Genomic DNA, 26,105 nt, shown 5'->3' on the forward strand with positions numbered 1-26,105 from the left:
CAGAAGAAGAATTGATGTCTTTGAATTATGGTGTTGGTGATGAATATTGAATATACCATGGACTTCCGAAGAATGAACAAATCTGCCTGGGAAGAATCACAGCCAGAATGCTCCTTAGAAGCAAGAATGGCGAGACTATGTTTCATATACTTTGGACAGGAGGGCTCAGTTATCAGGAAGGCTCAGTTCCTGGAGAAGGACATCATGCTTGGTAAAATAGAGGGTCAGCGAAAAAGAGGAAGACCCTCAACGAGATGGATCGGCACCATGACTGCAACAATGGGCTCAAGCAAAACAATGATTGTGAGCCTGGTGAAGGATCCGGAAGTGTTTCATTCTACTGTACATAGAGTCACTCTGAGTTGGAACTGACTCCACGGCACCTAACAACAGCAACAGTTGCATGAGGCAGATTTTTATAAATTGATTTTTAATTTTCCATATATTTTCAAATTTTTAATTTTAAACATTGGTTATTTAGCAATCAATTTCTTAATTTCAAACATACTGAAAATTAATACTTATCTTTTTAAAGTCCATGTCTTTTTGTTTTTGTTAGGTGCGGTTGAGAGAGTTCCGACTCACAGGTACCCTATGTACAACAGAATGAAACACTGTCCAGTCCTGCACGATCCTCGCCATCACTGTTATGCTTGACCCCACTGTTGCAGCCATTGTGTCAATAAATCTTGTTAGGATCTTCCTCTTTTACCCTGACCACATCCAGTAGTAGTATTTGTACCATGGTCACTATGAGTTGGAATTGACTCCATGGCATACATCATTGTCTTAAGACATTTAAATTTGTTGAGGTTTGCTTTAGTATTAAGAGTATACTAAATCCTTAAAATGTCTTTTATGATTATAAAATGTGTACTAAGCAATTGCTCTGCACAATGTTTGTGTATGTCCAATAAAGACGTTTGTTAATTTAAGTCTTGTATTCTTAATAAATTTTATGCTGTTGGTTTTCTCAGCTAAGAGAGGTGTTTTATAATTGCCCATATTAATTACATATTTATATAGTTCCTCTTATAAATTTTGCTTTATGTATTTGATTCCACATTAGTAGGAGCAGAAAGAAATTAAGCTATAACATTACCCTGATAGTAACAGTTTTATCTAGTGACTCTATCTGTAACAACACTTTATGAATGGCTCTATCTCTAGCAATACTCTCTGCTTCAAATTCTGTTTTTATATATATCAATATAGCAACGCCAGTGTTTTTGGCTCTTCTTGTTCGTTTGTTTTGTTTTGTTATTTTTTTCTTTGTGGTTTGCATTTGCACAAAAGCTTTTCCAATTTTTTTCTTCAACATCTTTGTATCATTATGTTATATATCTTTTAAGATGTGTATATAGTATTTTATACTCAATTTTGTGGACTTTGACTTTTATCTAGACTATTAAATCTTTTTTACATTTAAAATTATTAATAATTAATTTGTATTTTTGGTATATTTGATTATACCATAGTAATTCACTGTATTTGGAAAAAAATGTGTACAAAACTAAACAAAGATTTTTCTGTTTCTTCCTGGTACTTAAGGCTAATATCAATCCAGGACACCTCAAATAATGTGAAGTCAGCTCTCAGTTCTGTATCATATATGCTTTATTTCTGTTTCTCACTCACTCTCAGCATGCTACCATATTGAATGCCAGTCTAAAATGTGGAGGCATTTATCAGAGTCTCCATTTTAGCCACATCCTGACTAAAATGAATAGAATAGCCTTCCTTTTCTGAAGACGACACCAAAAGTGGAGCTTACTTTCAGAACTTTGATTTCTAAGCTTATATTTCTGTATCCTTGCCTTTTTCTTGTATATTTTGGAAGAATAGTTTTTCTATATCCAATTAGCTATTTAATGCATCTAAGATTTAATAAATAAATAAATAAATAAATATTTAGTTTTGATTTTCTGGATGTATATAACAGGAGGATTAGTCATAATTATGTAGCATGGCATTACTGGAAGTAATTGTTTCTTACTTCTATCTCTACATGTGTGTTTTTTTGTATTGTATCCCCACCATACAACAAGTAACTGGAAGACAAAGACCATAAATGATATGCCTTTGTATATCCCAAGACATTCAGAACATAATGTCCTAAGAAAATATTTTTAGGCCATAACATGAATAAGATAAGCCTAAGTATTACCTCACCACCCATCTGTCAGTTTGTCCGACTGTGGTGGCTTGCATGTTGCTATGATGCTGGAAGTTATGGCTCTGATATTTCAAATACATCAGGGTCACCCATGGTGGTCAAGTTTCAACAGAGCTTTCAGTATAAGACGGGCCAGGAAGAAAGGCCTGGCAAAATACTTCTGAAAACTGTCCCACTCGCTTTAAACACATCACTGAGAGGGATAAACTACTGGAGGAAGACATCATGCTTGATGAAATAGAGGGTCAGTGAGGGTGTGGGACACCTTTCATGAGATGGGTTGTCACAATAGCCTCATCACTGGACTCAAACCTGCTGACAATTGTGAAGTTGATGTAGGACGAGGCAACATTTTGTTCTGCTGTACATAAGGTAGCCTTAAGCCCAAGTTGACTGGAAGGCAGCTAACAGTGACGTGTATTGCTATTAAAATTACATTTTAAATTGTACAATGAGATAATACAAGTGGTTGAAAATTGAAAGAAAATAATGAAATATCTTAGGATCACATAGGTAGAGAGTGAACCTGAATTTCTTCTTTGTTCACTAAGTACAATGTATAGACAATCTTCACATAACTTACTTCTTTTATGATTAAAAATTGGAAATTAATACTATTAAATCACAAAATATGAAGTATGGTACTGTTAACTCCCTCACGTGTCTATCAGTTTGTCCTACTGTGGTGGCTTGCATGTCGCTGTAATGTGGAAGCTATGCCACCAGTATTTTGAATACCAGCAGGGTCACCCATAATAGACAGGATTGGGTGGAGCTTCCAGACTAAGACAGACTAGGAAAAAGGACCTGGTGGTCTACTTCTGAAAAAATGACCAGTGAAAACCTTATGAGTAGCAGCAGAGCATTGTCTGGTATAGTGCCGGAAGATGAGTCTCTCAAGTTGAAATGCACTCAAGATGCGACTGGGGAAGACCTGCATCCTCGAAGTAGAGTCGACCTTAATGATGTGGATGGAGTCAAGCATTCAGGACCTTTCTTTGCTGATGTGGTATGAATTAAAATCAGAAAAAAACAGCTCTGAACTTACATTAGTATTCAGAATATGGAATGTACAAAGTACGAAACTAGGAAAATTAGAAGTTGTCAAAAATGAAATGGAATACATAAACATCAATATCCTAGGCATTAGTGAGCTGAAATGGACACATATTGACGATTTTGAATTTGCCAATCATATGATCTACTATGTTGGGAATGACAAATTGAAGAGGAATGGTATTGCATTCAGAGTTAAAGACATTTCAAGATCTATCCTGAAGTACAATGCGGTCAGTGATAGGATAATATTCATAGGTCTAGAAGGAAGACCAGTTAATATGACTATTATTCAAATTTATGCACCAACCACTAATGCCAAAAATGAGGAAACTGAAGGTTTTTACCAAATTCTGCAATCTGAAATTGATCAATCATGCAATCAATACATATTGAAAATTACTGGTGATTGGAAGCAAAAAGAAAGGATTTATAGTTGGAAACTATGATCTTGCTGATAGAAATGACATCAGAGATCACATGATAGAATTTTGTAAGACCAATGACTTCTTCATTCCAAGTAACTTTTTTCAACAACAGGAACAGTGACTATACACATGGACCACACTGGTTATGAAAGTACAGGAATCATATCAACTAAATCTGTGCAAAGACAATGGAGAAGCTCAATATCATCAGTCAGAACAAGGCCAGGGACCAATTATGGAACAGACCATCAATTGCTCACATATAAGTTTGAGCTGAAATGGAAAAACATAGAATAAATCCATGACAACTAAAACACAACCCTGAGCATACCCCACCTGGATTTAGAGACCATATCAAGAACGGGTTTGAAGCATTGGAAACCAGACAAGTTGTGGAATGACCTCAAGGATATCACACAAGAAGAAAGGAAACGATCGTTTAAGAAGACAGGAAAGAAAGGAAGAAAAACCAAAAAGGTTGTCAGAAGAGACTTTGAAACTTGCTCTTGAACTCCGAGTAGCTAAAGAGAATATACGTAATGATGAAGTAAAAGAGCTAAACAGAAGAATTCAAAGGGTAGCTCAAGAAAACAAAGTAAAGTGTTGTAATGAAATGTATGAAGGCCTGGAGTTAGAAAACCAAAAAGGGAGAAAGTTTTTGGCATTTCTCAAGCTAAAAGAACTGAAGAAAAACATCAAGGCTCCAGTTGCAATACTGAAAAATTCTATGGCGAAAATATTGAATGACACAGGAATCATCAAAAGAAGATGGAAGGAATACACAGAGTCACCATACCAAAAGGATCAGTTTACAACCATTTCAGGAGACAGCATATGATCAAGAACCAAATGTCCTGAAGGGAGAACTCAAAGCTATGCTGAAGGGAATGGCAAAAACAAAGCTCCAGGAATTGATGAAGTACCCATTCAGATGTTACAACAAACAGATGCAGCACTAGAGGTGCTCGCTCGTATATGTCAAGAAATTTGGAAGACAGCTTCCTGGCCAACCAACTGGAATAGATCAATATTTGTGCCCTTGCCAAAGAAAGGTGATCCAACAGAATGGGGAAATTATCTAACAATATCATTAATACCATCAAAAAAGCATACTGAAGTAAAATCTTGCCGAAAAAACACTGACAAGTTGTAGCAGCAGTACATTGACAGAAAACTGCCAGAAGTTCAAGCCAGATTCAGGAGAGAACTTGGAGTGCGCAATACCATTGCTGATGTCAGGCGGATCATGGCTGAAGGCAGAGAATACAGGAAAGATGTTTACCTGTGTTTTATTGACCATGCAAAATATTTGGCTGTGTGGATCGTAACAAATTATGGATAACATTGCAAAAATGGGAATTCCAGGACATTTAATTGTGCTCTTGAGCAACCAATACATAGGTCCAGGGGCAGTCATTTGAACAGAACAAGGGGATACCGAGTGGTTTAACATTAGGAAAGTTGTGCATCAGGGTTGTTTCCTTTGGCCACACTTATTCAGTCTGTATGCTGAGCAAATAATCTGGGAAGCTGGGCTGTATGAATAAGAATGCAGCATAAAGTTTGGAGGAAGACACAATAAGAACCTATGATATGAAGATGTCACAACCTTGCTGGCTGAAAATGAATAGGACTTAAAGCACTTACTGATGGAGATCAAAGAACACATCCTTCAGTATGGATTACACCTCAATATAAAGAAAACAAAAATCCTCACAACTGGACCAATAAGCAACATCATGATAAATGGAGGAAATATTGAAGTTGTCCAGGATTTCATTTTACTTGGATTCATAATTGATATCCATAGAAGCGGCTGCCAATGACTTACATCATTGAGCAAATATCCTGCAAAAGATGCCTTTGAAGTGTTAAAAAGCAAAGATGTCACTTTGAGCATTAAGGGATGCCTGACCCAAACCATGATATTTTCAATGACCTCACATCCATAAGGAACTGACAATGAATAAGACCTAATAACAGTTGACACCTTCAAATTATGGTGTTGAGAGGGATATTGAGTATATTATGGGCTGTCAGAAGAAGGAACACATCTGTCTTTGAAGAAGTACAGCCAGAATGCTCCTTAGAAACAGGTACTTTGGACATATTACCAGAAGGGACAGGTCTCTGGAGAAGGACATCAGTTTGGTAACGTAAAGGGTCAGCAAAAAAGAGGAAACTGTCAACTAGGTGGACTGACACAGGGGCTGCAACAATGGGCTCAAAGATGGCAATGATTGTGAGGGTGGAGCAGAGCCATGTGAGGTTTTGTTCTGTCATACATAGTACATTTAGGAACAGATTTGTTAAATAACTTTTGCAAGCTCACACAACATGAGGGGTATACCGACGATTCCATTCCAGTTTTGTTGAACGTAATATCAGATAGAATAGCCTACTACCAACATTTAAAACAAGTTCTGCTGACTTCCAGTTAAAAGGTATGCCTACTACCATTGGTAATGTGCTACATGCTTTCTATTTCAAACGTTTTACTGGAGCCTTGAAATCATACCACAAAGGCAGACACTTTTTTTATCTATCTTTCCTGAATAGTGGAATACATATATGTTTGTTCACCATTTTAACCCAGCAGGTACTCAATAGACCTTCAGTGAATAAAGGAATCAACAACTTCTTTATGTAAAGGATCAGCACTGGATCAGAATGATAAGAGACATAAAAACAATTTGCATTTCCTTCAATGACATGCTGAATTACTCTTGGGTGAGTTTGCGATTGCACATTATTCATCTGTAAAACTACAATACACTGTGATCTTTTAAAGAAAATACATTGAAATGACACTTTTAGAAATGTAGAGTGCTAGCATAATTACAGCATCTGCTATTTGTGCTTTATTTTCGTGTTTCTAAATACCTGGATTTAAATCCACAATTATGGATTGAATTGTGCCTCCCCCTCAAAATACATGTAAATTCTAACCTCTATGCCGGTGGTTATAATTCCATTTGGGAATGGGTTGTCTTTGTTATGTTAATGAGACAGGATAAGTTTAGGGTGTGCTTAAATCAATCTCTTTTGAGATATAATGATAAGAAAAAAAAGAGATTAAACAAACAAGTGAGCAGAAGAGAGGTGGGCTAAGATAGATGCCAAGCCACATGGAACCAAGAAGCAGAAGCTGAAGAGACAAGACCTTCCACCACAGCCGACAGGGAAAGAAAGCCTTCCCCTATAGCTGGCGCCCAGAATTCTGACATCTAGCCACCTAAATTGTGAGAAAATAAATTTCTGTTTGTTAAAGCCACCTACTTATGGTATTTCTGCTATAGCAGTGCTATATATATATATAGCAGCTATTTTTTTGTGGCTATATATAGCAGCTATACATACATGTGTATGTATATATATATATATACACACACATACAAAGAGAGTGACTGTGATCCATGATGATTGTGTGTCAACTTGGCTGGGCCACGATTCTTAGTGGTTTGGCAGTTATATGATATGATTACCTCCATGATGAGATCTGCTGTGAGTAGCCAATCAGTTGAAAGGGAGTTTCCTTGGGCATGTGGCCTGCATCAAATATAAATGTACATTCTGGCAAGGCTGGTGGCTTTTTGCTCACACTGTATCCTGCAGCTGCCTCTTGTTCATCTGATCTCCAGTTCTTGGGACTTGAGCTTGCAGCTTACCTATGGTCTTCCCTGCCAATCTTGGAATTCATTGATGTTCACAGCCTGTGAGCAAGAGCCCTGTTCTCTGAGCTGCCAATCTTGGGTTCACCACTCCCTGCGGCTATGTGAATCAGGAGAAACCCCTATCCTGATCTATAGACTTGGGATGTTCCAGCCTCTACAACTTGATATAAGTCTCTCTCTCTCTCTAAATATATATATGTAAATGCTTTTCTGGTTTTGCTTCTATAGAGAACTCAGTCTAAAGCAGTGCCTTTGATTGCATAGCATTGAAATAAGTGTTCAGAAGAAAGGACTATTAATTTAGAATTTTATTTTTACTGAAAGGTAAATTTATACTATATCAAACACTGAATATTCAGAAATAACATGAGCTAACGGATATTATCTACTCCTCAAAAAGCTTCAAAATGCAGGTTACTTTAAAAGATTTGAACTAAACGTATTTAATTTCACTATTAAATTCATGACCAAATATGCTATTGACAAACCAAAGATACTAAGTCATTTAATTATTCAAACTTCTGATTTTTAAGGTATAAAATCGATAGAAAAATAATATTGCCTGACTTAGGCTGGGTTCTCTAGAAAAGCAAAACCAGTAAAGCATATAAATACATATACAGAGAGACTTATGTCAAGGAAATGGCTCCCACGGTTGTAGAGGCTGGGAAGTCCCTAGTCAGCAGGTCAGACTGAAGGCATCTCCTGGCTCACAGGCTGCAGAGACTGACGAATCCTAAGATCAGCAGACAAAACACTAGGTAAGTTGCTAGCTCAAATCCCAAGGACAAGAGGTCAGACAAATAGGAGCCAGTTGCAGGATTCAGAGCAAGCAAAAATCTAGGTGCCTTGCCAGAAAGCTCACCTATGTTGGATGCAGGCCACATCCCTCAAGAAAAATCATTTCAATTGATTGGCTACTCATGGCATACCATCATGGAGATGATCAAGTTATATCAAATCTCCTCATGGAGGTGATGACATCATATGACTGCCAAATTACATAATAACTACCAAACCACCGAGAATCATCCCCCAGCCAAGTTAACACACAATCTTAGAGATCACAGTGCCCCTACATTAAGTTGTTGTTGTTAGGTGACTCACAGTAACACTGCATACAACAGAACGAAACACTGCCCAGGTGTGCGCCACCCTTACAAATGTTGTTATGCTTGAGCCCATTATTGAAGCCAATGCTTAAATTCATCTCCTTCAGGGTCTTCTTTTTGGCTGACCCTCCACTTCACCAAGTGTGATGTACTTCTCCAAGGACTGGTCCCTCATGATAACACATCCAAAGTACATGAAATGAAGTCTCACCATCCTTACTTCTAAAGAGCTTTCTGGCTGTACTTCTTCCAAGACAGATATGTTCATTCTTCTGCCATTCCATGGTATTATTCAATATTGTTCACCAGCACCATAATTCAAAGGCATCAATTCTTCTCCAATCTTCCTTATTCATTGTCCAGCTTTCACATGCATACAATGCCATTGAAAACACCATGGCCTTGGGTCAGGAACACCTTAATCCTTAAAGTGACATTTTTGCTTTCTAGCACTGTATGGAGGTCTTTTGCAGCAGACTTGCCCAATGCAATGTGTCATTTGATTTCTTGAACTCTGCTTCCATGGATGTTGATTGTGGATCCAAGTACAATGAAATCCTTGACAAATTCAATATTTTCTCCATTTATCATGATGTTGCTTAGTGGTCCAGTTGTGAGGATTTTTGTTTGTTTTAATGTTGAGGTATAATCCATATTGAAAGCTGTGGTCTTTGAATTTCATCAGTAAATGCTTCAACCACTCTTCAGTTTCAGCAAACAACATTGTGTCATCTGCATATCTCAGGTTGTTAATGAGTCTTCCTCCAATCCTAATGCCCTGTTCTTCATACAGTCCAGCTTCTCTGGTTAATTGCTCAACATTCAGACCGAATATAGTGAAAGAATACAATCCTGACACATACCTTTCCTAATTTTAAACCATGCAGTATTCCCTTGTTCTGTTGGAACAACTGCCTCCTGATCTATGTACAGGTTCCTCATGAGCACAATTAACTGTTTTGGATTTTCCATTCTTGCAGTATTATCCATAATTTGTTATAATCTACTTAGTTGAATGCTTTTGCATAGTCAGTCAAACACAGATAAACATCTTTCTGGTATTCTCTGCTTTCAGCCAGAATTCATCTGACATCAGCAAACTTCTTACCACTTCATCTTCTGAATCTGATTTGAATTTCTGGCAGGTCTGTTTCTGTGTACTACTGTAACTGCTTTTGAATAATCTTCAGCAAAATTGTACTTGTGTGTGATATTAATGATATTATTTGACAATTTCTGCATTCTACTGGTTCTCCTTTCTTTTGAGTGAGTACAGATATGCATCTCTTCAGGCAGGTTGGCCTGGTAGCTGTCTTCTGAATTTCTTGGCACAGATAAGTGAGCACTTCCAGCACTGCATCCGTTTGTTGAAACATCTCTGTAGGTATTCCGTCAATTACTGGAGACTTGGTTTTTTGCCAATGCCTTCAGTGAAGTTTGGACTTCTTCCTTCTTTACCATCAGCTCTTGATCATATGTACCTCCTGAAATGAATGTAGATCAATTCTTTCTGGTACAGTGACTCTGTGTATTGCTTCCATCTTCTTTTGATGATTCCTGCTTCATTTAATATTTTCCCAGTAGAATCCTTCAATATTGCAACTTGAGGCTTGAACTTTTTCTTCTGTTTTTTCAACTTGAGAAATGCTGAGTGTGTTCTTCCTTTTTGGTTTTCTATCTCCAGCTCTATGCACATGTCGTTATAGTACTTTACTTTGTCTCCTGATCCACCCTTTGAACTATCCTGTTCAGCTCTTTGACTTCGTCATTTCTTCCTTTTGCTTTAGCTACTCAATGTTCAAGAGCAAGTTTCTGAGTCTCTTCTGACATCCATTTTGCTTTTTTCTTTCTTTCATGTCTTTTTAATGCTTTAATGCTCTTGCTTTCTTCACTTATGATGTCTTTGATGTGATTCCTCAACTCATCTGGTCTTCAGTCATTAGTGTTCAATACTTCAAATTTATTCTTGAGATGGTCTCTAAATTCAGGTGAGGTATACTGGAGGTCGTACCTTGACTTTCGTGAACTTGTTCTAATTTTCTTCAGTTTCAACTTCATCTTGCACATGAGAAATAGATGGTCTTTCCATAGTTGGCCCCGGCCTTGTTCTGACTGATGATATTGAGCTTTACCATCCCCTCCACAGATGTACTCAATTTGATTCCTCTGTATCCCGTTGGGCAAGGTCCATGAGTATATTCACAATTTATGTAGTTGAAAAAAGGTATTTGCAATGAAGAAGTTATTTGGTCTTATAAAATTGTATCATGTGATCTCAGGCATTGTTTCTATAATCAAGGCCATATTTTTCAACTACCAATGCTTCTTCTTTGTTTCCAGCTTTTGCATTCTAATTGTCAGTAATCATCAATGCATCTTGATTGCAAGTTTGATCAATTTCAGACCATAGAAGTTGGTAAAATCTTTCATTTCTTCATCTTTGCTCTTAGTGTTTGGTAGGTAAATTTGAATAATACCATATTAACTGGTCTTGTAGGTGCAAGGATGTTATTGTATCACTGACAGTGCTGTACTTCCGGATAGATCTTGAGATGGTCTTTTTGACAATGAACACAAAGCCATTCCTCTTCATTTGTCATTCCTGGCATAGTATGCTATATGACTGTCTGATTCAAAATGGCCAATACCAATCCATCTCAGCTTATGGATACTAAAGATATCAATGTTTATGGGTTCCATTTCATTTTTGACAACTTCCAATTTTCCTATATTCATACACTCCAATTATTAATGGATATTTGAAGCAGTTTTTTTTTTTTTTTTCTCTCATTTTGAGTCATACCACATCAGCAAATGAAGGTCCCCAAAGTTGACTCCATCCACATCACTAAGGTCAACTCTACTTTGAGGAGGCAGCTCTTCCCAAGTTGTATTTTGAGTGCCCTCCAACCTAAGGGGCTTATCCTCCGGCAGTACATCAGACAATGTTCCACTGCTATTCATAAGGTTTTCACTAGCCAATTTTTTCAGGAGTAGACTGCCAAGTCCTTCTTATAAGTCTGTTTTAGTCTGGAAGCTTAGCTGGAATGTGTCCATCAAGGGTGACACTGTTGGTGTCTGAAATACTGGTGGTAAAATTTTCAGTATCGCAGCAACACGCAATCCACCACAGTACAACAAATTGACATTAAGTTACTGTTCCCATTTACCAATTACTGTTGAGTTGGTTTTGTGTCAAAGTAGAACTGTGCTCCATATGGTTTTCAATGGCTGATTGTTTTAGAGTAGGCTGCTAGACCTTTCTTTCCAGGATCCTCTGGGTGTACTTGAACCTCCAACCTTTTGGTTAGCATCTAATCAGTTTAATTGTACCACCTAGGGACTCTAAGTTAATATACACTTGAATAAAAATAATACGTGTGGAACATCGTAAAATTTTACACTGTTATCCTAATTATAGTTAAGTGCTCGGCTGCTAACCAAAAGGTTAGTTGTTCAAAATGACCCAGGGGCTACACTTAAGAAAGATCTGGTATCTGCATAGGAAAACCTACTGTGTCACATGGGGTCACTATGAGTCGAAAATCAAATCAAATTACAACATACTAATTATAACTGATAATATTAATGATGATAATAATTAAAAAAAAAAATTCCTTTGAGTCGATTCTGACTCTTAATGACCTTATAGGACAGAACAAAACTCCCCCACACAGTTTCCAAGGAAAGCCTGGTGGATTCGAACTGCCAACTTTTTGATTAGCAGGGGTAGCTCTTAACCACTATAACACGAGGGTTTCCAATGATAATAAAAGGTTTATTAAATTTAAATGCTTTCTTATTCAGATATTCCACTAATACTAAAAATATTAATTTGTTTCATTATCGAAAGAGTTAATACATGTAAAAGGCTAAAAATAATATATGGGAATTAAAAAAAAGCAGTCATTAAATAATTGTTATGTCAGTTATCATTATTTGTGTGTTATTATTTTCCATGTGTATTTCCTTATCTATAGTAACTTAACATAACTTGCAGGTATTCAGTTTTTTGTTGTTTTAATTTTTTTTTTTGTACTTTAGATGAAGGTTTACAGAACAAACTACTTTCTCGTTAAACAGTACACGTATTGTTTTATGACGTTGGTTAACAACCTCATGACATGTCAACACTCTCCCTTCTTGACCCTGGGTTCCCTATTACCAGCTTTCCTGTCCCCTCCTGCCTTCTAGTCCTTGCCCCTGGGTTGTTGTGCCCCCTTAGTCTTCTTTCGTTTTCTGGGTATGGTATTTCTGCTATATATATAAAAATATATGTATATATATATATTTTTTTTTATAGCAGCTATTTTTTTTATTTTTGGATATATATAGCAGCTTTTACATACGTGTGTGTGTGTGTGTATATATATATATATACACAAAGAGAGTGACCGTGATCCATGATGATTGAGATTGTGTGTCAACTTGGCTGGGCCACAATTCTTAGTGGTTTGACAGTTATATGATATGACTATCTCCATGATGAGATCTGCTGTGAGTAGCCAATCAGTTGAAAGGGAGTTATATTGGTCTGCAATTTTCTTTTTTTGAAGTGTCTTTGCCTGGTTTTGGCATCAGGGTATGCCAGCTTCATCGAATGAATTTCAAAGTATTGCTTACTGTTCTATGTTCTGAAATAGTTTAAGTAGTGCTGGTGTAAGCTGTTCTCTGAATGTTTGGTAGAATTTTCCAGTGAAGCCATCTGGGCCAGGAGGTTTTTTTTGGGGGGAAGCGTTTTTTAAATTAACTTTTTCAATCTCTTCTCTTGCTATGGGTCTATTCAGATAGGCATGAGTTTATTGCTGTCATTTTGTAGTGCTTTTTTTGTGTGTGTGTGTGGTGCTGATTTTTCTTTTTTTTTTTTCTCTTACTCTCCTGTGCTGAATGTTTTTTGTCTTGGATTTTTCTCTTTTTTTTAACTTATTTTGTTTTTGTAGATTTTGTTTGTACTGAGACTTTATGATTTTCTTCTTAATTTTGATGAGTAGGTTTGCTAACTTTCTTTGCGGTTACCTTGAAATTCACCCTTATCTTCCTAGGTTTGAACCACTCTATTATTACTTGGCATCACCTTGCCTTTGTCTCCCTTAGAAAGTTCTGTACCTACACTGATTATTCCTTTTTATTGTTCAGATATTGTCATTTGTGGATTAACCTCTTTGGTTCCCTGTTGTAATTATTTTGGTTTTGGATAGTCCTTCAGAGTTAATTTCTTAGGTTTGTATCTGACTGGTATGATCTTGTGTCCTAGGTTCAGGCTGTGGTCTGATGTTGTTTGTTCTCAGACAGGAGTGCCTTTAATAATTCCTGTAAGTTTGGTTTGGTTTTTATATATTCCCTTAATTTCTGTTAATCTGGAAATGTCCTAATTTCACCATCATATTTGAACAAGAGTTTTGTGGGATATATTATTCTTTTTTTTATTATTATTATTTTTATTATTCTTGGCTGGCAGATTTTTTTCTTTCAAGGTTTTATATGTGTCATCCCATTGCCTTCTTGCTGGCATGGATTCTGCTGAATACTCAGAGCTTAATCTCATTTCTTCTCCTCTGTATGTGACTTTTTTGTTTTTCTCAAGCTGCTCTCAGGATTCTTTCTTTGTCTTTGGTTTTAGTGAGTGTAATTATGATATGTCTTGGTGATTTTCTTTTGGGGTCTACCCTATATGAGGTTTGTTAAGCGTATTGGATAGTCAGCTTTTCATCTTTCATGATGTTAGGGAAATTTTCTGTCAGCAATTCTTCAATGATTAATTCAGACTTAGCTATCTAGTGCTGCTATAACATAAATATCACAAGTGGGTAGCTTTAATAAAGAAAAGTTTATTTCCTCACAGAAAAGAAGGCTAAACTCCAAATTCAGGGCTTCAGCTCCAGGGGAAGGCTTTCTCTCTCTGTGGGCCTTCTCATCAATCTTATCCCAGACTAAGAGCTTTTCCATGCAGGAACCCTGGATCCAAGGACACACTTTGCTCCTTGCACTGCTTTCTTTGTGGTATGAGGCCCACCTCTCTGCTCCCTTCCCTTTCCTTTTTAATCTCTTGAGAGATGAAAGCCAGTACAGGCCATACCCCAGGGAAACTCCCTTTACATTGGATCAGGGATGTGACCTGGGTAAGGGTGTTACAATCTCACCCTAATCCTCTTTAACACAAATTTACAATCACAAAATGGAGGACAACCACACAGTACTGGGAATCATGGCCTAACCAAGTTGACACATATTTTTGGGGGAAACAATTCAATCCACGATACTCTCAGTGCTTTCCATTTTCTCCCCCTGCTCTGGAACTCTGATCACTCACAAATTTTTATTTTTGATTGTATCCCACATCATTCTTCTTCATTTTTGTTCATTCTCTTTTCTGTTTTTTTCTCAGAGTTGTAGCCAAGTGTTTGTCTTCAATTTCGCTGATCCTGTCCTTTATCATTTCAAACCTGCTCCTCAGCCCATCTATGACACTGTCCATTTCTGAAATGTTGTTGATCTTTTGGCTTTCTAATTGTTGTTTTTGTATGATTTCTAGCTGTGAATTTATTTTGGCATTTTGTTCCTGTATTATTTCTCTGAATTCTTTCATTTTTTTGGTCCATATTTTCCATGAATTTGTCTGCCTTTTCCATGCATTTATTTTTTCATCATTTTTGCCTGCTTTTTGCTTCAACTCTTGGATAGCTCTGAATGTTAGAGATTTGAATTTCCTATCAGGTAGTTCTAGCATCTCTTCTTCTACTGGAAAGTCATCTGGTGTTTTATTTTGGATAACTACTGGAACCATCCTATCTTTTTTTTATGTTTTATTATTTTCTGTTGGCATCAGGACATTCAGTAGTTATTTTCTGCATTTATTGATTGTAGATTTGTTTGTTTTGTCCTGCTTTTTGTTTTATTTGGTTATGCCTGAGCAGGTGGGCTGGGTGTTCTTTGTTGTTTGTTTGTCTGTAGGCAAGATACTTTTCACCTCCTCATCCAATTGTCAGAGCCACAACCTATGGTGCAGCAGGGCAGGTTCAGCTGAATTGGAGGGGCTGGGATGTGTTGCTTGTAGCACTTACTTGGGCCAACAGGGTGAGCCAGTAATCAGTGCAGGCTCCGGTAGGCAGTGACTGTGCTGCTAGGGGGTGTGATGTTCAGTGCATGGTGCAGGTAGGCAGGAAGGAGGAGGGATGTTGTGATGTGTGGTGCTATGCTGGGTATGGGAAAGAGCAGAGGAGGGAGAAACAGGAGCCTAAACCAAAAAAAAAGTGCTGAGGGAGCTTGCCATTGAAGTGGAAGAAGAAGAAACAGAAATGGAGAAAAAATAAAGAAAAAAATGATAAATAAAAATTAGAAAGAAAGAAAAGCCCCCAAGGATCCTACTGGTGCAGCTGAGGAGACCAGGGAAGTGGCTCCCAGGCAGCACAGTACAGCCTGGCTAAAATGGAGAGAGATGTCACACAGTGCCAAGTATTCAGGAGACAGGGAAAAGAGGTAAATGTAGAGAGGTGAGAAACTGAGAAATGAAGAAAGAAAAAAAGGAAAAAAGAAATGCCCCCAGGGATCCCACTGGTGTGGCTGAACAGACTAGGGAGGTGGCTCTAAAGCCGTGCAGTACAGTCTGGTTAGAAGGAGCTCCAAAGCTGCAACAAGAAAAAACAAACAAAAGAAAACAAAACATCAACAAAATAAAAAGTCCCTTGGGATCCCACCTGTGTGGTGGCAAGGGCTGGGAAAGCAGTTCCTCAGTCGAATGGAACTTCATAGCCTCTCAAAAGCATAGATGGCACAAGGAGCCAGGTGTTTGAGAGAAAGGAGCAGGAGGTGGTGAGAGGCATGGAAGAAACCAAAGGAAGTGGAAAAAAGTAATATCAGCAATAAACAAATGGCACTCAGGAAGGTACCCAGTGTAGGTGGGGTGAATTGAAGTGTCACAGAGCTGAAGCCAGTGCCTCCTGGCCAAGAGACTGCAGCCAGTAGGAAGCAGGGGAGGCTGAGTCGGGGAAAAGTTGGGTGGGGGGTAGGAAAGTATGTATCGCTGGTTACCAGGTTCTCTGTCTCTTGCTGGGAGCTCTGTGAAGCTGCTTTCCCATACTCCTTGTCTGCCGATCTCCAACAGGAGTCTAAGATGGCCAATCTGTGCTGCCTTAGCTGGTAAGGAACCTCCGCATGTCATCTCTCCTCATTCTCTATTTTCTGTCACTTTCTTATTCCATTCAGTGCTTGGTTGAGTTCTTTATCTCTTCATTTGACATTTAGGGTTCCAGGATTGATGTTTATCTCTGTTTTACTCAGTTTTTTTGGGTTTTGCTCTGGAGGGGTGGTGTGGTGTTTCCATCTATAGCATCACGTTGGCTCTGCCACCCTCACTGTTTTTTTGATATAAAAATTTCCTCCAAAATTTTAGAAAATATGTATGGTAATGTCTTTCTAAAATATCTCAAGAAAATGCATTAAACATCCATCCTAAAAATTCTAGACTCCAAATATGAGTACCACTGTTCTTTTCTAGCAATATTTGATTTATTTTATATTAATAAGAGCTGGAGGAATAAGAAAAAATAACAAAGTTGAGGAAACAAAGTAATTTGAATAACTTGTTAAATGCAAGAACTTTAACCAATATTTTAAAAGCATAATATTCACAAATGCTCCTAAATATTCAAGACCAAAACAATGTCCCAAATTCCATGACTATTAATTACATGCTGAGTGTCTTAGTTTCTTAGTGCTGCTGTTACAGAAATACCTCAAGTGGATGCCTTTAGAGGAAATAAATGTATTTTCTCACAGTTTAAAAAAGCCACTGCTATTGAGTTGATTCCGACTCACAGCGACCCTATAGGGCAGAGTAGAACTGCCCCATAGAGTTTCCAAGGAGCGCCTGGTGGATTTGAACTGCCAACCTTTTGGTTAGCAGCCGTAGTGCTTAACCACTACGCCACCAGGGTTTCCTGAATTCATATTGCTTGGCATGTCTCTTCACCTGTCTCTGGTCTGCTGTCTTGTTTAATCTGTTTTATATCTTAAAAGAGGTTGACTCAAGATACACCCTACACTAATCCTGCCTTATTAACATAACAAAGACAACCCATTTCCAAATGGGATTATGAAACAGACATACCAAAACACACACACACAAACCTGTTGCCATGGAGCTAATTCTGATTCATAGCGACCGTAGAGGAGAGAATAAAACTGTCCCACAGGGTTTCTAAGCCTGTACTTTGTATTGCCTAGCCCAGGTAATATGGTAGCTAATAGCTCAGCTGTTAACAAAAAAGTCAGCAGTTCGAATCCATCAGCCCCTCCTTGGAAACACTATGGGGCAATTCTACTCTGTCCTATGGGGTAACTATGAGTTGGATTAGACTCGACGGCAGTGGGTTTGGTTTTTTTACTCTTTGCAGAACCAGACTGCCACATCTTTCTCCCACAGAGCAGCTGATCGTTTTGAACCTCAGACATTTCCGTTAGCAGTGCAGCCCTTAACCACTGCACTGTCAGGACTCCACTACCACAGGCATAGAGGTTAGCATTTACAACATATTTTTTTTGGGGGGAGACACAATTCAATCCATAACACCTGGCAATCTTCGTTTGGCATTTATCTTCCCCTATTTGTTCTTGCTTGTCTCTGGGCCTAATATGCAGTTTTTTAATCTCAAAATTGGTTAGAGTTAGGTCACACACTACACTGATATGGTTCATTAACATAACAAAGAAAACCCTGTTTCCAAATGGGAATTACATTCACAGGTATATCGGTTAGGATTCCAACACATATACATTTTTTCCTTGTCAATTTCACTTTTTATTATATTTGATTCCCATTAGCCATTACAATCAAAGGTTATTCAGAGAAATAAACCAAAAATGTAATGCCAGAAGACATTGAAAATACTATATCACACATGATATTGGAAACTAAATATCTTTCAAACCACACTCAAGAAGCTGATGATGTAAGCTTTGGCAGTTTTCAAGATGTATTGATCAAGCCATAGTTAAGTCTCTGTCAGTTCATAGCTACGAAGCACTTCATCTTCCAGTTAACATTGTATTAAATGCTTAAGGGCCAGTAGTTTGATGTTCAATAAATTTATATGTGTATATATATATACGTATATATATTTAAGATTTAAAATATTATTCACAAAATTATTGGCATAGTGGCATTTTAGGTTTCTACTGCTCAGACATTTGAGGTTTGTGTTGTCTCTGTTTTAGTCCCAAAAGCTCCCTTTTGAGTTCCTCAGTATTTGGTGGAACTTCAGGTATTATCAGGTTCGACCGGTAGTACTTCTGCCCCAGCAAACATAGCCAGGAGGCTGGCTGGCAACATTTTCAGGTATGTGAGACAGGACAGACCCACGGGCATGGTCATTGGGCACTTAGTGCGCTTGAGCTAGACAGCACTTTGGAAGGCCTCCAACACATTTCGGGAAACAAAATTCAATCCATAACAGCAGGGCACTTCATAATATTCAAAACTCATTTAAGAAAATGAATTTATTTCTAACTTTTCATAAACTTTATGTAATATTCAATTCCTATAGTTTAAATCGCTTTATAAATTAAAAAAAAAAAGTAACCTTAAATTTTAAAATATTGTTTGGTTTCGACCATCTTCAAAGCAAAGCAAATTTGTATATCCTTTTTTAATTTATCTAAATAAAAGTACTGACATATTTAATACCAATGATCAAATATTAAGAAATTTTTTTAATATGAAGACACTAACAATCTTTTAAATATTTTGTACAATTACTTTCATTCTGGGTATTCAAAGCCATTAATAAATCAAAGGATGATGATTATTAAAAACACTGTGGAAATCTCTTTACAATTCAAATATCCTCTCTTTACTTAGGGAGAAAAAAATTTCTAAAGAAATTTAATAAACTGTTTTGAAATTGATGACATATCATGGAATTAAAGAAGTAACACAAACTTTTTGAGTTATGGGTCATAAAAGAATAAACAAATCATCTCATTTAGATGAGAATTTAGAGGATAGATAGAAATGAATAGATAGATAGTAGAGGTAGGATTATCAAATCCAAAATTTTTAATAATGTTGAGTAAATTTATTAAAAGAGAAGAGTGATTAGTTAGGTAGGAAACAAAAAGGAATAACTGCAACAAAGAACCTTTTAAATTGATGCCATGAATACTTTACCAGGAAGGAATAAATATACAATTATAATTATTAAGCAAAGAAGACTAAATTTGCAAGACAAATGGGCAGTGATGAAAGAAGGAAGGGCATCTGAGAAAATATAGCTTTAGAAACATTACAGCTGGACCTTGGTTATCGGACCTCATTGTCCTCACCCCTTCAGACCTCAGAAACTCCTCAGTAAAATGGTTTGACTGTAAAAAATAAAGTGTACAATCTAATAAGTTCTGACATATGCACGCACCTGTGGCGCCATCACCACAAACATGATAAAAGATCATAACCTCCGCCTTCAAAAGTTTCCTCACTCCTTATGTAATCTCTCCAACCGGTCTCTCCCTTGGTTGTTAATTAAGCAAGTGATGGTATATTTTCTTTAACTATAGATTTGTTTGTATTTTCTAGAAGTTTATAAAAATTATTCACACAGTATATTTTTCATTGGATTTCTGTCACTCAGTATAATTATTGTGAGATTAATCCAATGGTATCTCTTCACCAGTTGATGGACATTTGGGGTTTTTCCCAGGTATGATTATAAATAAAGCTACAATGAACATGCGTGTACATGTACTTTTTGTGGATAAGTGCTTTCAATTCCCTTAGGTAATTCAAGTAGTAGAATGAGGAAGTCGTATGTCAATGTAATTTTAAATATTTTAAAAACTTTCTACTGTTTTTAAGAATAATAATACATTGCAGAGAATTTTATGAAAGCTATATATGCAATTTTATGAGAGTCCCATTCCTCTACACCTTTGCCATCACTTAGCAAAAAAGTTTAGATATTGTACTAGGTGCTAAGTATTACCTCACTTTGTCTTTATCTTTTCAAATGATTAGAGGTTTTGAACGTCTTTTCATGTTATTATTTGCTATTGATGCATATTTTTGGGTTGTCTGTTTAATTTTTTGCACATTTTTATTGTTTTTTATTCTTGAGTTTTGTGATTTCTATACATATTAGAGAAGCCGCGTGTGGATGTCTCTTCAATTGCATATTTCTCTTTATTCTCCTCTCCACACAAGATAATCACTCTCCTGTATTTATTTGGTCTTTATCATGTCTATGTGTTTATTTATACTGTCAATATTTTGCATGGTTATATGAATAGCAGATAATACTACCTTGCATGCCTTAATTTTCTTGTTGGTATAAAGTAAATTTTACAGAAAATCATAACATTTGCAAGCCTACAAGCACTGTCTTATTTTGCCAGTTCCTTTGTTCTTGCTTTACTCTCTCCCATTCTGTTTTTTTTTTTTTTTTTTTAACATTAAGAACTTGAACAAAGAAAGAAAGTAAGGTAGAAGTAGGTTATGGCACAAGGAAGCTGCTAAATATACATTTTTTCCTTTTTTGAAATAAATAGTTAATTTCTCTGGAGTTAATTTGAGACAACATGATTAACCTATTAAAAGTTTTTCCCTCTAATTTTGCCATGGAGTCCTTGGGTGGTGCAGATGGTTATTGTGCTTGGTTTACTTACCTAGAGGTTGGAGTTTTGAGGCCCCCTAGAGCCAATGCAGAAAAAAGACCTAGCGATCTACTTCTGAAAACACACTAGCCTTTGAAAACCTTAAAGAGCACAGTTATTTTCTGACACACTTGAGATTGTTATGAGTCAAACTCAACATGATGACAACTGGTTTTTAATTTTGCCATTTCATTACGACTTTCTAATTTTATTAATCTCCTCACACATTAACTTGCATCCTATTTTAAGGAAGAACTAGATCTCCATTTGTGTAATTATTGAATTCTGTTTTATATCATAGACTCATGAACTGCTCAATTTAATAGGTTATTTACTTGTTTATTTATTTATCTATATATGTATCTGTTTGTCTACCTGTCCATTCATTCATTCATTTATTATCTCTCCCTTCTCAGTTGCTGATGAAAAGGTCAGCAGTTCCAATTCACCAGTCACTCCTTGGAAACCCTATGAAACAGCTCTACTCTGTGTTATAGGGTTGCTGTGAGTCAAAATCACTCAGTGGCAATGGGTTCTCATTTATCCTTCTATCAATCTATTTATTTGTTATCTATCTGTCTGTCTATTTATTTATTTATTTTGATGTTCCCATTCTTCAAGATTTGACCAGTTCCTTTCCAGATGGCTTTCTCTCAGCTTTGGATACTACCTGTCCTAATGGTATGTTCTGTAAGTAAGCACTTACCTACATTTACACATGTACACACCAAGATGATAAGGTGTGTATACATATATATGTATACATAAATATTCATCAATATTTATGTATATATGTACATGTATCTTTATGACTTTTTCTATAAATACATGTGAGTCTGTATAGTTCTATCTATAAGTATATCTATAAGCTATATAATCTATTGATATGTATTTATCTGTATTAAAAAAACTTCTGTACATATTCCTATATTAAAACTCTAATTTAACACCACAGAGTACATTTTAGGCTCCATTCTTTCAAATCCTGTAACTCTCTTCTACATACAACATATCTGTATGTACATAGAATCATACTGTATCTTCTCTTTTGTGTTTAGTTTCCTAAAAAATACAGCTTAGTATCCATGATATTCAATTTTTTTTTTAACCTATTGGTAGTTCTTTTTTTTCTTTTTGTACATTTCATTATACAACTATAAATTTGTTTACCTATTGCCCTGTTGAGAAGCATTTAGGTTGCTTCTAGTTTTTCTGTTTCATGAAGCAGTTTGCAATAAACACTCTTGTACATTTGGTTCAACATACAGGAATGGAATCGCTAGTTCATAAAGTGGGTGAGTATATATTAACTGGATAAGAAATTGCCAAACTACTATTTTATTCTCCTACCAGCAATGCATGAGAGTTCCACTCGGTCCATATCCTTAATAATATTTTATTGTAAAGAGTCATCTTAATATTAGCCATTCTAGCATTTTGGTATTGATTCACTAAATGACTAATGATGTTGAGCACTTTGTCATATGCTTATTGACCATATTTTTATGGGAAGCGTCCATTCAATTTTTGCCCTTCTTTTTGTCTTTGAATTGCATACAAGAATCTTTTATTTTTTAAGCAGAAATTTGGTGATATACATATGTTGCAAAATATATTCTGTCAGTCCATGGATTATTTATTTTCCTAACAGTTAAAGAACATTTTTTTTCCTAAATTTTATTTATTTTTTTGTTGCTGTTGAGAATATACACAGCAAAATGTACACCTATTCAAGTTTTTATATGTACAATTTAGTGACATTGATTACATTCTTCGAGTTATGCAACCATTCTCACCCTCCTGTTCTAAGTTGTTCCACCCTCATTAACATAAACTCACTGCCCCTTAAACTTTAGAATTATTGTTGTCAGTTTGATCCCATATAGATAGTTCTTAAAAGAGCATGATACTCAAGGCAGGCATTTTTTACTAGTTAAGGTAAACTAATATTTGGTTTTAAGAAAGACTTCAGGAGATATTTTTGGCTTAATGTTCAAAGGTAATCTCAGGGCAATAATTCCAGGGATTCACCCACCTCCCATGGCTCCAGAAAGTATGGGTCCATAAGAATTTGAAATTCTGTTCTACATTTTCCCCCTTTTAAACAGGATTCTTCTACGGAATCTTTAACCTAAATGTTCAGTAACAGTAGCTGGACACCATCCAATCCTTCTGGTCTCATGGCAAAGGAGGCAGTTGTTCATGGAGGCAATTAGTTTCGCTTTCCAAATCCTCCTTCTATTATTAACTCTCCTTTCTCTGCTGCTCCAGGTAAATAGAGACCAATTGTGCCTTGGACAACAGCTCACAAGCTTTTAAGACCTCACATTATTAGGCCAATTAACTGGGATGTCCCATGAAGCCACGACTCTAAACTCCAAATCAAAGAACAAAGTCCCATGAGGGGTTTGGTTGTACATAAGTAGCCTCAGAAGCTACTCTTCTTTTTTTAAGTGAATATATTTGTCACACAACTTTTGTAAATTCAGCTTTTTACAGGAGCACAGCTTATTCACAGTAATTGGAATAACTGGCTGTGCTACAGTACAATTCGAGTCTTCCATCATTATTAACCACTGTTTTCCACTCTCCCTCCCAGCCCCGGTAACCACTAATAAACTTTGGTCTCTATACATTTTGGCCTTTTCTTGTCTTTTTATATAAGTGAGGTCATACAATATTTGTCCTTTTGTGACTGACTTATTTCACTTAGAATAATGTCTTCAAGCTCCATCCATATTGTAGCATGTATCAAGACTGTATTTCTCCTATGAATTTTAATACATTATTCCATTTCTAAGATATCATTTCCCACCCCTTCGTGTCAAAAATATTTTCCCAGATTCTCTTTTAGAGACTTACAGATTTAACTCCCACATTTCTGTCATTGATCCATCTTGAATTAGCATATGTATAGAACTTGAAATCAACTTTTAGTAGTTCATATAATCTTTCCTTTGCACATTGACTTACTTGGGTAAGTTTTTTGCAATTATATTGATCTTGTAAATATGGGTTTATTACTGAACTTTCTATTATATTATATTGATCTCTTTTTCAATCTTCTTCCAAGTGCCACAAGGCCTTAGTGTCTAAGGTTTTATAAGTCTGAAGTCCAGTCATGTAAATCCTTGAACTTTATACATTTTCAGTATTGTTTTAATTATTCCAGGACCTATGAATTTTCATATATCCTAGAAAGAACTTTGACAAATTTTATTTCCATATAATATGTGAATTATTTTTTGACTCCACGTTATTTTTATCTTATAAACTAAAATTATCAATTAAGGTAGAAATTATTCATTTGCTTATATAAAGAGAATATTAAATTTGAATTATACTTCTTAAAGACCCTGAAGTCCCGGTGGGACAGTGGTTAAGAGCTTGGCTGCTAACTAAAAGGTTGGTAGTTTGAATCCACCAAGAGCTCCTTGGAAATCCTATGAGGCAGTTCTACTCTGTCTTATGGGGTCACTATGAGTCAGAATTGACTAGACAGCAACAGATTTGGTTTTTTGTTGTTGTTGTTAAAGTCCCTTTATGGACTCTGTCTGAGAAATTATCTGTCAACAAACTTGTAGCCTATAGGGGCATTTCTATTCTTCTCATGTTTTTAAAATATCTCAAATAATTCTACAGGGTTGCTTAATATATGTCTTGAACCAGATGATTTATGAATGGGATTTATTTCCACCTTCTCCTCAGTTTCCATTTACAGTAAGAACTACTGTTTTATTTTTTCTCTACATAACATTTTAAAAGCATTATCTATGTGGGTTTCTGAAAGTTTGTGTGCTGTATTTCCTGAAGCATACTCTTATTTTAATCAAACAGTATTTCAATTTTTCAAACATACTTTATACTTTTTTATATTTATACTGGGATGGACTGAGTAATATTCCAAATTAAGAACCTTTCCAAAAATACCTTACATAATATTTACCGATGTTTGCTTATTTTAGTGCATCTTTTCAAGTTTAAAATTATTCTTCGTTAGTGGATAAATCATATTCTACCCAGTTTGACAAGAGAAGTGACTAAGAAAATATGCTTAAAAAAAAAAAAAACTTTTTTTTTGAAAAATGGAGCCACAACTTTCTTTTATATATACTTGAAATAAAGATTAGTAACAATCTTCCTGGATTAGTTTAAGTGAAATGATATTTGGAGACTTGTACTATAATGTTTAAACATAACAGAAATTTCAGTTGGTGTTAGCATTATCTGAAACATCTCATAGATTTTTAACGAATTTCAGGGTGCTGATAGTGGATCCAAGTAAAACGAAACCCTTGCTAACTTCAAGGCTTCAATATACACACACTTTGTAAGGAATTAGCTAGGAAGATTGTGGGGGATAGCAAATCCAAAATCCATACTTCAAATGGAAGACTCAAAACTCCAGGAGAATAACATGTAATCCTGAGGAAAAACTCCTCCAGAAAATAAATCAGTTTTCCTCTAAGGTATTCAACTGATTGGATGAAACCCACACATATTGCTCAGGGTAATCTTGTTAACTTAGAGTCACCTGAATGTAAATATTAATCATTTCTACAAAACACCTGCACAGCAACTTCTAGTGTTTGATCAAACTACTGAACAACATAGTCAAGCCATATGACACAAAATTAACCATCATGGTCCACCCATTTCCAACATTTCACTCGTACATATCTTCTTAACCCTTTGGTAACCCATGAAACTTACTGTATCCCAAACATATTTTATGTCTCTGTACTCCTTTGGGAAAGAAGTAGCCAGGTTTTAACATGTTTAGCCTCAAAGTGGGAGACTTTTGAAATGTGTAATTGGAGCCTCTTTTTTGTGTAGATTGACCGTTGTTTTAGGTGATGCCTCCTGTACGTGTGAATTTTTTAAGCTTTTGACAGGTTTACCTTTATTTCTGTGAGATATGCGTCCTCGTTATGTTTACAGTTATTGTGTTCTCTTGAGAATGTACTTATCACAAGAATAAGCTATTCGTAGTCTTCACTCAGTCATACCTACTACC

General features: G+C 36.2%; 1 pseudogene; it reads right to left on the reverse strand.

Moving 5' to 3' along the window:
* Positions 1 to 18,616: 18,616 nt before the first annotated feature.
* On the reverse strand, positions 18,617 to 18,980 carry LOC100660699 (ubiquinol-cytochrome c reductase complex assembly factor 6-like; annotated as a pseudogene).
* Between the last annotated feature and the right edge of the window lie 7,125 nt (positions 18,981 to 26,105).

This window comes from Loxodonta africana, chromosome 5 (genome assembly GCF_030014295.1).
Source record: "Loxodonta africana isolate mLoxAfr1 chromosome 5, mLoxAfr1.hap2, whole genome shotgun sequence".
In the NCBI taxonomy this organism is placed as follows: Eukaryota; Metazoa; Chordata; class Mammalia; order Proboscidea; family Elephantidae; genus Loxodonta; species Loxodonta africana.